Source organism: Epargyreus clarus, unplaced genomic scaffold, assembly GCF_041222505.1.
Source record: "Epargyreus clarus isolate Ecla_fem2 unplaced genomic scaffold, WU_Ecla_fem_2.2 ptg000017l, whole genome shotgun sequence".
NCBI lineage: Eukaryota > Metazoa > Arthropoda > Insecta > Lepidoptera > Hesperiidae > Epargyreus > Epargyreus clarus.
Window position 1 is genome coordinate 6960219 of NW_027332225.1, and position 14254 is coordinate 6974472.

The following is a 14254-nucleotide window of genomic DNA, read 5'->3' on the forward strand; positions in this document are numbered from 1 at the left end:
CCACTAGACTATCACTGCAAATGTCTAAATTCTCCTAATTTAATTGTCTTTTACTTCTATATTTATCTACTTTTCTAATATTTTTAACTCTACCTACAATAACATAAAATCATTTATAGTAATAAAAACTTATCGAATCCACATGTACAACTCTGATAAGTATTATAGCTTGGAAGTTGAGAAGTTATCGATGAAACGAGAAGGAAGTACTTATAAGTACTTTGTAAGTGTGAGTAAAACTTAATCGGCCCAAGTGAAGGTACATCCTTGTGAAGTTAGAACACTTCTTAAGTTTCCGAAAATTTCGAGATTCTCCACAGAATTCAAAGGATCGGCGATACTGATCCAGCGATAAAATATCTTTACTTAGTTTAAAAATATAATAAACATGTATTCTTTAATTTGTCCATCTGTTTGTACGACTTGATACTGGAAACAGCTGGACCAATTCTAATGAAACTTTAGGAACATTGATTCACATTAATTTACCGTGAAAGAATAAACGTAATATAACGAAGTAAAAAATAAAAAAAAAAGTCATGTCACGCCGTATCACTTCGTTCTCATATTAGTCAAAATAAAACTTATATCGCATCTTACAAATTTGTCTTAAAATTGGTATGTATGATTATAAAAAGTTTTGTTTATCGAGGTCTGTCCAAAGTGGCTACGTGCGGTCTCTACGAAAAAGATTGTAGAGACATTGCACGTAGCATGAAATGGGTCTGCCCAAATTTACCCTCATCCAAAACTCGTGTCTGGGCTGTATTGAAATCTAGACACCCGACTATCAAATCAGTCAGATATGGGAGACGATCTTTTAGATTTAAAGCGATTCAATATTTCGAGTTATGTGTACTATATATCTACTTATATATCTTTTTGCAATTCTAAAATATCTTTATCAAAGCACTTTCTTTATCCAATTATTATTCTCAATAATAGCAAATTATATTAGTCAACTGCTATTCAGTGCCTAAGCGGTTGTAGTACCTTATAGGTCCCCGAATTAAGCGTTTGTTAATTTTAACTTACGTAACATTAATACAATAATTTTTATTACCTAATTTTAGAGGCCAAATACTACTGTTAAGACCCCGATTAAGCTTGGCATTTCTATATCTGGCTTATCTCTTTGAACGATAACAGGGTTTTATTCCCCCTAATAAATTATATGCGAGCTGAACAATAGGTTTTTGAAATCTTCACAGTAATAAAGTAACGAATAATGTCTGTAGTAAATTGATAAAGCATGTTGAAAATATTATTTTTGACATTTTATCTAAAATCTACTTTGAGAGCTTATCAAAACTTTTATTTGAAGTCTTACGATAAATGACAAAGGTTTTACGGCAAAATATATCTTTGTTAATATAAATTCCTAATGGTTTAAATAGAGTTATCTTATATATAAAATTCTCGTGTCGCAATGTTAGTTACCGTACTGCTTCGAAACGGCTTTACCGAATTTCACCAAATTTTATATGTATGTTCAGTAGGTCTGAGAATCGGCTACTATCTATTTTTCATACCCCTAAGTGATAAGGGTAGTTCACTCTTAACATTTTTTTATTTATATGACAACACAACGTTTGCCGGGTCAGCTAGTATTTAAATAAAATGTCCAAAATTCGATGGAATTAAATTAAAGAGACTTAAAATTGAATCAAAGTTCTGTAACGAAAAATTGCAAAGTAACATAAAACATCCATTAGAGTTTATTCAAGCAAAACTTATCACACTAATCTCTACTCTGTTATTTAAGAGAATTTAAATTATAATAATAATATTCTGTTTAAGATGTTTATTATTAAGCTTGGCACCCTAAGGATTTATCATTTAAGACTAAGTCTATAAAATTCAAATAAGAAAACATCTTCGCAAGAAATATTAAATTGAAGCGCATGTATATCTTTTAGCAGTCAATTTTGGATAGATAGGCCTAAAAATAAGATTTATATACTACGTAAAATGCTAATAGTATGCCAACAAAGTCGAAGATTAAAGTAAGTCCATAAACGCATTAAACGCTACAGTACTTACGTTGAAAGGCATCCCTGTGGGTACTTACAAAGATTTATTTCACAAAAAGATAAAGCAAGAACGTTCAATTCTTCTCGGGTCTATTATCCACAGAGAACAAAACGTGTCAAGGCTTCTACTAACAATGTAGACAACGAAATATAGTCAAAATGGATATTCCTTATTTCCTGTAGCAAAGATTTAGATTCAGAAGACGAAATTTGATTAGAGTAACTCGAAAACCTAACTAAGAATACAATAATTGAAAATAACATATAATTAAGTAACATATGCCTCTCTGTATAACTCAAAATAAAGATTTTTTTTTAATTTTAATGCACCCTATATCATTCGCGCTAATCTAAACGAGATTTTAACGACCTGTCATATATCTCATATGTCATCTAGGTATTAAGCGGTTGAGGCACAGTCCGCATCATCATCATCGACCCATTACTGTCCCGCTGCTGGGCACGGGTCTCCTCTCAGAATGAGAAGGATTAGGCCATAGTCCACCGCGCTGGCCAAGTGCGTATTGGTAGACTTCACATACCTTCAAGATTTTTTTTTTATAAATCTCTCAGGTATGCAGGTTTCCTCACGATGTTTTCCTTCACCGTTTAAGCAAGTGATAATTAATTTCTAATACGCACATAAATTTGAAAATCAGAGGTGCGTGCCTGGGATTCGAACCTCGGACCCCTCGATCGAGAGGCCGCCCGACCACTAGGCTATCACTGCTTTTTGTACTACACAGTGTCTACGTATGTATACGGACTGTGTAGCGGCTACGTCAAAATTAAAAAAAAGAAACATTGCGCTCTCAATACATATCAAAGACTGCGATGGGTAAAAATGCCCTCAATTTGATGGTGAAGTCCATGCAAGGTTTGGCTGTAAATGTACCGTACGTCTGGTCCGCTCTCAAATTGTTGCCTGCCAAAAACACTATAAAAGAACCATTTTGACGTTTCCATTTCAATGAATGCGGTTTCAGAAAGTACGCGTGCAAATTCAAGTGAGGCGTTTGAAAAAAAATTGAGCTATTTCCCCTTTGATCTGCCAACTGTTGTGAAACCTTAAAAAATCAAAGGCTGACGTTGATTTTGGTGTGAACGCAAAGTGCAAAAACACTTCTCGCTGTGAGCTGACTATATAATGTCTACCTACAAAATTCAACATGTACCATAGATGTTAAGGCTGTGTTCGACAAATGTTCCATGTTCACCAACCGAGCGTTCATTCCCATGTTCAACCAAATCAAAACTTTTGTAAATAACAAAGAAAATCTTACATACGGAATTTTCAACTCATTCATTCGTTTAGAGAGTCGTCATCGGCAACCCAGTAGTGACCCATTAATGTATCCACTGTTGGGCACGGGTCTCCTCTCAGAATAAAAAGGATTAGGCCATAGTCCACCGCGCTGGTCAAGTACTTATTGATAGATTTCACATACTTTTGAAATCTTTTTTTAAAGATCTCTCTGGTATGCAGGTTACTTCACGATGTTTTCCTTCACCGTTATCTAATCTGTCGATTTAGGTAAGGAGTAAACTTAGGTAATTAATCATGGTTCTGAAATGTGAAAGAAATTAAATATCATGTATTATAAACAGTGAAGTGTATATTTTAATAGCAACTATGTATACCAAAAAGTGTATTTGATCTTTTGTGTTATTTAAAGTTTTCCAAGAGGTTCTTACTTTCGACCCATATTTTTTATGTTTATTTAGTATAGAACCCTAGATATTTAGAGTTAATAGAGGAGGAGGATAAGTCAGCTTGGATGTGACTTGTATAAAGGTTCTTGAGAAAATTAAATCCAATTTATTTATATTGCTAAAATTGGCTTACGATATAAACGCACCCTTTTCCAGATGAAAGTGAAATCCGTTTTCACTTGAGCAGACAAAACAAGTGATTACATTTTTATCTCTAACTCCAAACTCCGATTTCGATTCAAATCGCGCCTGAAATTAACTTATCCAGTGCCTACAAAGGAGTGATGAATTCTCCCTCACAAGAGAAATCAGTGTTCAAAAACCTATGTGCTCTCTGTTTTTATTTCGTTTTGTACATTTTTTAAGTTTGTCTTTTCGATTCAATTCTGTCTTTCGCGTTTTGGTGATTGCATAGATGCTGCAACACGTTTTGGGAACTTGCTGCATTCGGTCACAGTATGAAAATGCGCATTTTAGCGACTGCATTAACGCTACGCCATTGGTTGGCTGGACACGCTGCCCCGTGTTGAGAACTGGTTTCCAGTCATCATCATCATCCTCAATGAATAAGAAGGTCATAGTCCAACGCGCTGGTGTGAATTCATAAACTTCACAATTACATGGCTTCGAGAACTTTTTTTAAAGATGCTTTTAACCTAAGCTAAGCTAAGGAACTTTTATAAGGATACCTTTATAAAAGTTCCTTTCACCGTTAAATCAAGTAATGCTTAATTTCTACCACGCATATATCTTTGAAAAATCAGAGCTGAATGCCTGGGCTTCGAATCTCAGACCCCTCGATTGAGCGAACGCGTTCGACTAGGTACTAGGCTATCACTCAGCTACTTTCTACTCACTTTGATCTTAGCCCAAAATGCCGAGAAGCGACGAGAACGTCGGAGCGATGGTTCAGCGCAGCGAAGCCTGGTAAGGCATGATCACCTTCTGCGACATGGTAAGGTGTGCGAAGGAAGACGCCGAGCAAGCAAGGGAGCCCGCTGAACCCGCTCGAGGAAGAAGTCGCCGCGGCCGTACTTAGCGGTCCCCGACGCGGTATTCCTGTAGTTCCGGGACAAGAATAGGGCCGGTATACGGTATACGGTATCCCCTGCCTGTCGTAAGAGGCGACTAAAAGGGGGCTTCTGGGGTCGTGGGTGGCAAGAGTGGGAGCTCGAACCGCCCGGACAACGGCCCCGGGAAGGACGGCGGTATGTGTGGTCGTATGCCGTCGTACGCACCAGACGGTGCGGCGAGCGTTATGCTCACCTGGGCGGAGCCCGACGGGGCAACGCGCTGTGAGGACTCCGGTAGCGTTCCTTTGGAGATCCCGGAGTCCTCTACGCAGCGCCGAGGACGGCCAACGGGGGGGTTTTAGTGCGGTAAGAGTCCCACATAACCCTGTGTCGCTCCCACGACATCGGGTACCTTTTGAAGGTTTCCCCCTAGTAAACAAAAAAAGCCTACCACTTAGCTAGAACACAATCACTTAGCTCCAGTACGCACTCAAATTAACACAGTAACACCAACACGCTTTAAACAAAATATAACAGAAACCAAACAAACTTGATTAAAATGATGGCACTAGAATTTAAATGATCGCAATATGACTAAACCATTCAGAAGCCAAAACAAATCACTCATCCTCTGCAAAGCGTTGCATTTTTTACGAGTGAAAAATGTCAAACTCTATTTTCCGCTGAAAAATCAGTCTTGTTTTTCGTTGAATGATTGCTGCGCTTTGTTATGCCGTGATTTTTCTTTCTATATAAAAATGACATACATAGATATCATGTACTGTACCAAAAGCCTTATGTGACTACAGAAGGTTTTTGGTACAATATGTAGTCTCATGAGGTTGTTGGTAATAGACATAACGTATTTAGGTACAAAATTTGTTAAGAATATCAATGCAGATTATTAATAATTTTATATAAGTACATAAGCAAAAAATTATAATCGATGTCTAAAGATGTTTATATTCAATTAAAAATTTATAAAAGGAAACACACTTTTTCTCAATATGAGATATTATGATATTGTATGTTATTTAATTACGTAGAATTGGTAACTACAGATCCCCAGTTATAGCAAACGTTGACACTATCATTTGTTATTACAAAGTGTAAATCTTAAATTTTAGATTTTAGATAACGCTACGAAAACATTAAACATTGTAATTAATACGGTTAAACAGTTTTAATTAATATTTTTCAATGTGAACAACCTAGGGGGATTGAACAGAATATTGGATAGAAAAATAGTCGCCACAAAAGTATAAAACAGGATAGTGATAAATATCATCGCCAAACCAATTTAAATGGAAATGCGGGTGGTACGGTTGTAGGTACGCTTTTCATGGGAATAACAACAATGGAAAATATTGGAGAAAGCCATTGCATCTACAAGATCTTCTAAAGAACAGACAACGACGTGTGAAGTATAATTAATTCACGTGACGTAATTTTACTGTAGCAAACTGTACTACCACTAAAATGTTAAGGAAAATGTTTATCTGTTACACAAGTGGCAGTGACAGTGGTTGAGAAACTCGGCCTCTTAGTCGATGGGTCTGAGGTTCAAATCCCAGGCATGTACCTCTGATTTTTCAAAGTTTTGAGCGTATTAAAAATGACTTATCACTTATGCTTAAATGGCGAAGGAACAAATCGTGAGGAAACCTGCCTACCTGAGAAATCTTAAAAAAAAGAGAAATAAGTTTTCAAAGGTATGTGAATGTACCACGCTTTTTTCTACTTTATAATGGCAGAGTTAAGCGCCGCTGTCTGGATTACAAGTGCGTTAAGAGACAGACATTCGTCCTTCACGTTCTAGCTCTAACTCCAATCTTATCTGAGGTTGATTACAGATGTCGATACGACACTGACCAATTACCATCACTGCATTTTCGCATGCTATTAGTATTTATAAGAAATCCAATCCCAGAATTCGCACTTCCATTGTGTAATTTCGAGGCATATTCAATGCTAATAAAGTTCAGTTTCGCGTGAGATTGCTTTTGTCAGCTCCGTTGGTCCATAATAGGCTTTCCCGCGAGTGCTGACTGAAATACACATTACCCGTAATTATTTATTTCGGTTAACAATGGTCGGGATAATTACTTGGATGTGCATTGCATAATAACGCCAATTGCTGTTGTGCTCTTGCATTTCCTGCCATTTACTGACGTGGAATTAACATGTTTCCCTTATATTGTTCATGGGTAATTGCGCGATGTGACGTGATTTTCACTAATAAAATTCATTACGAATATTGACGTATCAACAATAACTAAACTAACAACAATTAAATTAATATAAATTACAAATTAATAATTCTAATGCTTTTCCGCCTTAGTATTTATTATATTATCGAATAATATTTTAAAGAAAACTATGTACATAGTATAAATGTAAGTGTACAAACGAATGCCTACATTATACCTACTTTAGACAAATTTTATTCCTAAAATAATGTTAATATAAGTGCAAAGTCTTACAGTTTAATATTAATCACGCAATTGTAAAACATATTCGAAACAATAAATGTTAATCGGCAATTAATTATGTCACTTACGAGTACGTTCAATTAAAACTTTTGATTTTGTTCAATCAACGCCAACAAAACTTTCAAAGGAAATTTCCGCAAAACATTTTGTTTTAAATATTATTTGCACCCGAAAGGGCCACTTAAAGTTCAATTTATTCCATTTACAGTAATTACTAAGTTCTATATCGCAAAACTTGGAGTTGTCAAAGTATATTAGAAATTGTTTAACCTTATTCAGAGGGACATATTTTGTAAATAACGTTATGCTCACGTAGGGTTATTGGGCTTAATAAAAACAAACAGTTTCTAAAACACAGTATCATATATAGGAGGTATCATAAAGCTCTCCATTTTTATATATAACATTTTGTTCGGAACTACAATGCGTAAATAATATCCCGTGAAGCGAACTATATTCCTACCCACATGGCTAAGCCAAACTCGCCTATTATGTTGTAAAAGTATGCAGTAAAAATATCAAACGATTTTTCAGGCCATTATTTTTTTTTATAATATAGGACAGCAGACGAGCATGAAGTCCACCTGATGGTAAGTGGACTGCCGCCCATGGACATCTGTAATCAACCCCAGATAGGATTAAATATTCCTATCTGAGCTCGACCACAGATGCGCCGGTACCCCTGAGGACTAAGCTGGTACGCCTCAGAAAGTATGTCTCCTTACCACACCCTTCAAAACGGAACACAGCAGCGCCTAACACTGCTGTTATTAGGCAGAAATAGGTGTGGCGAACCACAAGGGGTTCTACCACATTCTAATTCCTTGTAAAGGGGCTACAAATACTCATATAGAACGGATGAGGAAACGTAAATCAATAGAAATTTTGTGAAATTATAACCATGATTAAAAATTGACTGCCTCAACGACTATGTTGGAATGCTTTATAATACTTTATATCCTATCTATAAAGTAGAACACAGCGACAGTCACTATTGGATGATGATGCCCATGTTACATTAAAGAAATGTGCCCTTACATAGATTAAATGGAAAGGTGCACTTATTCCGCGCTATTTACAGCACTAAATCTAGGTATCGCTATCGTAACACAAATCTTCGCGGTAGTATAAAAAGCCCTTAACCCCGAAATCTTACAACCTTTACAGTATCTAGTGTTTCCAATCAAAAGATATCCGAGTGTCGCAGTGATTCACGAAGCTGCAATATAAAACGGCCTTCGACAATCGAGTGAGGGGCGACCTCCACACTTTTATTCATTTCACGTCAAAGGTCTCATCTGCCGATGACTTTGGCATACTAAACAAAGCGGCCACTATCATGCCGCCAGTTCTTTTATTGATGGAAACTGAATTTCTCACTTTGTCACGAGATGAACTAGTCTGACGAAAATCAGATTTCGTGTTATTGAAGGGATTTGAATGTATGTGTACTATTTTTATAACAATGTAGGTACATAACCTTTGAAATAATCGTAGGAAAATCATTAAATGAAAGAGTTGAAAGCATAGCAACATAAAAAGCTGTTAGAACCCAACTTAGGTACATATCCCTTGCATAGATTACCATCGTTTTCATCATCAATTATGTTAAAGTACGTATACTACGTTGTTTTTAGGGTAGGTAGATAACTTTAAGTAAAAAACTATATTATGCATCAATTATGTCTAGTGTATCCAATCAAAAGTTATGAGAGTGTCGCAGTGATTGAAGCTGCAATATAAAACGGCCTTCGACAATCGAGTGAGGGGCGACCTCCACACTTTTATTCATTTCACGTCAAAGGTCTCATCTGCCGATGACTTTGGCATACTAAACAAAGCGGCCACTATCATGCCGCCAGTTCTTTTATTGACGGAAACTGAATTTCTCACTTTGTCACGAGATGAACTAGTCTGACGAAAATCAGATTTCGTGTTATTGAAGGGATTTGAATGTATGTGTACTATTTTTATAACAATGTAGGTACATAACCTTTGAAATAATCGTAGGAAAATCATTAAATGAAAGAGTTGAAAGCATAACAACGTAAAAAGCTGTTAGAACCCAACTTAGGTACATACCCCTTGCATGGATTACCATCGTTTTCATCGTCAATTATGTTAAAGTTCGTATACTACGTTGTTTTTAGGTTAGGTAGATAACTTTAATTAAAAAAATATGTTATGCATCAACTAATTATGTCTAGTGTGTCCAATCAGAAGATATGAGAGTGTGGCAGTGATTGAAGCTGTTTCTATGACATTGTCATAAACAACGTTAAGTACAACGTTTTTCAAATAATCTAGGGACTTTATATGAATGATTGAATGAAAGCATAAATATGTAAAAAGTAATTATACAGAAAAGTCATTTGAAGAACCGAACTTAAAGATCCCCCCTTGATGATAATCGTTCTCATCGTAAATTATGTTAAAGGTATATACTACGATATCGGTTGCTTTTAGGTTTTTGATATCTTTTATTTAAGACCTTAGATAAGTATAGATATCTCACCACCTTGTAATTGAAGAAATCCATTAAATGGCTTAAACGGCTGACAATTCTGTCAGCCATTTCATGGCTGTCATAGTGTAATTTACGCGGAACAATGCCGACATGCGCAGTTAAGTGGTGCGAAGACACGAAATCGAAGAAAAAGTGCGGAGAAATATCGTTTCATTCGTAAATGATCTAAAAACTATTTTTTTTAATATTTTTCAAACACGAATTCTATTGTCAAAATTGATTACATTTTCTTGTTACGAGTGAGTTATCTTTACTAATCTATGTTTAAGACCTATCGTAATGTTTATCTAAAGATACTAAACATCGATTTAGGTTAGAACTCCAATTCTATATGGTATTGATAATGTGAAATGTCCATGTAAGTCTTTTTTTTTATAATATGAGAGTAGCAGACGAGCATGCAGACCACCTGATGGTAAGTGGCTACTGCCGCCCATGGACATCTGTAATCAACCCCAGATAGGATTAGATATTCCTACCTGAGGTCGGCCACAGATGCGCCGCTACCCCTGAGGACTAAGCTGGAACGCCTCGGAAAAGTCTATCTCCCTTACCACACCCTTCAAACCGGAATACAGCAGCGCCTAACACTGCTGTTATTAGGTAGAAATAGGTGTGGCGGTGGTGCCGCCGGAGTCGAACCACAAAGGGTTCTACCACCTTCAAAATGTCACATTAGATCGATAAATTCGTTTTCTACTTTAATCTTATTAAAAAAAAACAATTTTACCTGAAATTAAAGTATCAGTCGCATTTAATCTTTAAATCCGCATCAAACTACGATGTTCAACTGGCGGACTATCCGGAATCAAATGGCCATTAACTGCAAATTCTGAGCGAAATTTCCTTTGCTCTGATAAGCTATAGGCGAGTTGACGAAGTTTTCCCAAGTTTGGCTATCTTACTCGAAAACCGCAAGACTGTATTGGAAATAGATGGCTTGACCTACTTGCCACGGGATCTCCCGATCAACCTAAGCTCAGCGCGCCCGCATAACGTCGTTAACTGACATCGTTTCTATAGGCTATGACTGCCTCGATATCTTATTTAAGGTTATACGACGATCATACCTCAACTATAATTTATTGTGAAATTGGTTCGTAAGATGGAGGCCCGGAAATTAATATGCGATTTTAGTACCTCGGTGTTATTGTCGATTAAGTTCAATTTATTATAGCGATAATGGAAATGTAAATTTTAATTGGTTCTAGTATGTCGTTTTAAGAATGAAAATTGAGTTTAACATAGATAAAAATCAATGTCTATCATTATCACTGTTGTATCTTTTCACAATGATAGTGGTTAGGCTATTGTCTACCACTAAGCTGAATTGGTGATTTCAAACACCCTTAATTTTCAAAGAATATTTCATTTCATAGAAAGATATTCCAAGAACTCTCAGGCCATCCAGATTTTCTCACGATGTAATTTATGTTAAACTGTTAAATTCAGAAATGTCAAAAAGTTTTTAGACAAATACAAACGAATCTTATAATATCCTTTACGAATGATGATGCGTTAATATAAATTTGTGTTCCTACAAATATCAAAGCAATTTACTATAGTTAAAGTTAAAGTTTAATTATAAGCGCTTAGATAGTCCTTAGGTAATATCACGAGAATGCACGCTTACTCAAGCTTCACTTCAATGGGATTCAAGTCAAGACATCTTAACTAGGGTCATATATCAGCCGCTAACTAGACCGCTCTCGGCCGCTCGCTTAACTCCGAGAGCATCTAATTCAATCCCTTGAGCTCTGGAGTTGCTAGAGATACTGATTAAGTGACTACTTTTCCTAAGACACCAAGTATAAGAAGCAAAAACAAAGCTGTCTTAAATAGTTCTTATTTCTTAAACATAATTATAGTACCATCTAGTATTACTGGTGTACGAATATCATTTAATAAACTTGTAATTTATAGATTTAAAAGGTGGAAGTAAGGTTCGAATAAAAAATATGGTGTATGAATATGTACAATTATGAAATATGGATGAAACTACGTCTTAGACATCCCTAATTCTCTTATTTTTGTCATTTAACTTAATCAATCTGTAACTGATTTGCTGACAAACAATGTTCCTAAATGAACCAATGGGTCTACAGCCAAATCCACTAAATTTTCTCATGCTTTAAAGATGAGCACTAATAAAGTATTTATGAAAATTTAATCCCTTAGGGAATCTAAATAGGCGATGAAATGTACCAGACAAATTCAAGCGATCTTAACAAGGTCTATAAATAAATCTCTAATCTACGTAGACCACAGTAGGCCAGACATTTAACTTCGATTCGAGGCCATTCTATCAATCCCTTGAGCGCTCTCGTTATGTCTGTAATTGTCAGTGAACAAAATGCTAGTCCAATACGTAACAATAATACAATGAAAATTATGGAAAACGAATTGTTTATTAATTGTTTGACATTTGCAACAGTAAAGAATAGAATAGCAGTAGGTGAGTTCAATTGAATACATTTATATACTTTTCCTATTTTAAGACAGTTTTGTCAGTTCTTTTTCGAGTTCATATCCAAATTTAGATTTTTTTGTATCTAAGCTTGCTAAATGTTGATGAAGCTAAATCCGACCTCAAATAATTTAATGAATGCCGTTTTTTTGCATTGTAAATGTAAAATCTACCAATCTACATTTGACTACCTATCAATGAATATTATGACGTTAATCATTTTTAATTTGATAAAGAATATATATGCAGTTAAGAATGTAATAGGGCTATGATGCAAGAGGTATCAAGAAAAACCTAAAAAGTCTACAAAGTGGCGGTTTAGTCCCAACAACCGTCGATGCTTATTGCCGATGACATATGTTTGTAACGTTTATTCAATAAAAAATATTATCCAGATTCCGTTGTTGGTGTGTGTGAATTGACTACTCCTTCGAGGAAAACAGAGTAACTTATACGGTCATACATCACGCGCTAACTCTCTTGTATCTACTTAGTTCCAAGAATATCTTATTCTATCCCTTGAGCGCTCGAGTTACTTGCCTAGATAATATACCAATATGAGCACAACATTGTTACGTTAAAATAAATTTAATAAATTTAATGCACTTTGAATATTTTCTTTGAACTAATAAATACCTTATTTTTTTTTTAAATCTTATATATAAAATTCTCGTGTCACAATGTTAGTAATCGTACCCCACCAAAACGGCTTTACCGATTTTCACCAAATTTTATACTTATGCATATTCTGTCTGTCAGTAGGTATGAAAATCGGCTACTATCTATTTTTCATACCCCTAAGTGATAAGGGTTGTTCACCCGTAATATTTTTTTATTTACATATGTTTACATATAATTAGTTATATATGCCAGGAAGCACAAACTGAAAGGAGTCGCGAAATGGAATCTCAAACACTGATATATTATACTTCTTTTCATCCCGTCGTGTATTTCTTAACATTAATTAATTAACGTGAATATATATCAAAGTAAAACAGTGAAGTCCAATGAGAAATAACGAAATATAGAAACAAATTTTCCACTTGCAAGCATGCAAAGTAACATAGAGTTTTTAACTTTGTTCAAAAGAAAATCCGGAGCAAAACCAGCCGTTCATTGCATTCCGAACATCGCACTCTATAGAGTAGGTAAATTAATTAGAAAAGTAGCTATGACGGACAAAGCTTCTGCAATGATCTTTTTTGCTCAAACTTTAAAAGATTGTTCTCAAAATAAAGTACAAAGCCCGGTTAAGTAATTACAGGTTTTAACAATGAATAGTGGATTCTGTTGCTTTGTACTTTTGATCTCAAGGGCTTTTATTAATCCATAATGTACTTAGCTTCTTTTTAAAATATTTTCATTAATTTTACAAGCTAATTACTAAAATTGTTAAAAGCGTTTTCCTGAGAATTAAGTTGGAACGTAGAGTTCATTACTCTACGTTTTTCTCTACGGTTAATTGTAGAAGATTCATAATTATGCTAATATTTCACAACAGTTTATACTATCTTTTAACTTTTAGATGAATGCATAAACATGCTCCTGTCTCGCACATGTGGCGTGTTATGATAATTACATGTGACATAACATATAAAGAATTTTTTTATCTAAGGGGAACTCGATTACATAAACGACATTGTCTAACAACATAACAGTATGTTATATTAATTGAAATATAAGGATTCATTGCACCTAATTTGTCCGTTTAACAATAGTAGTTCATATTCTTTCGGTATTTGAAGCAGTAGTCAAGATGTCAAGTAAAGAACGAACGGCGAGAAATTCCAATTACGTATAAAGATTATTATGAATATAGTAATTTATAATGTTTTGACTGGAATACTTACCACCATGCAATTAAGGAATAAAGTGGTAGCCTAGTGGTTAAAATGCGGCCTCTGTCAGCCTACCAGTTCGCACTTTCCTATCGCGGTGGACTGTTACCCTAAAATCCTACTAACCCTGGGAGACCGCCCGTTTCACGTGCTAGTAGTGGCTCGTGCTAA

At 35.4% G+C, this 14254-nt stretch overlaps 1 protein-coding gene and 1 long non-coding RNA gene across 3 annotated transcripts in view; one reads left to right on the forward strand and one right to left on the reverse strand.

Moving 5' to 3' along the window:
* The window catches only part of LOC140749232 (uncharacterized), a 467169-nt gene that overhangs the window by 397494 nt on the left and 55421 nt on the right, over nucleotides 1–14254 (forward strand). The window lies entirely within an intron of this gene.
* LOC140749225 (uncharacterized) overlaps nucleotides 1–14254 on the reverse strand; it is a 65815-nt gene that overhangs the window by 39691 nt on the left and 11870 nt on the right. The gene's annotated exons all lie outside the window — the stretch shown is intronic.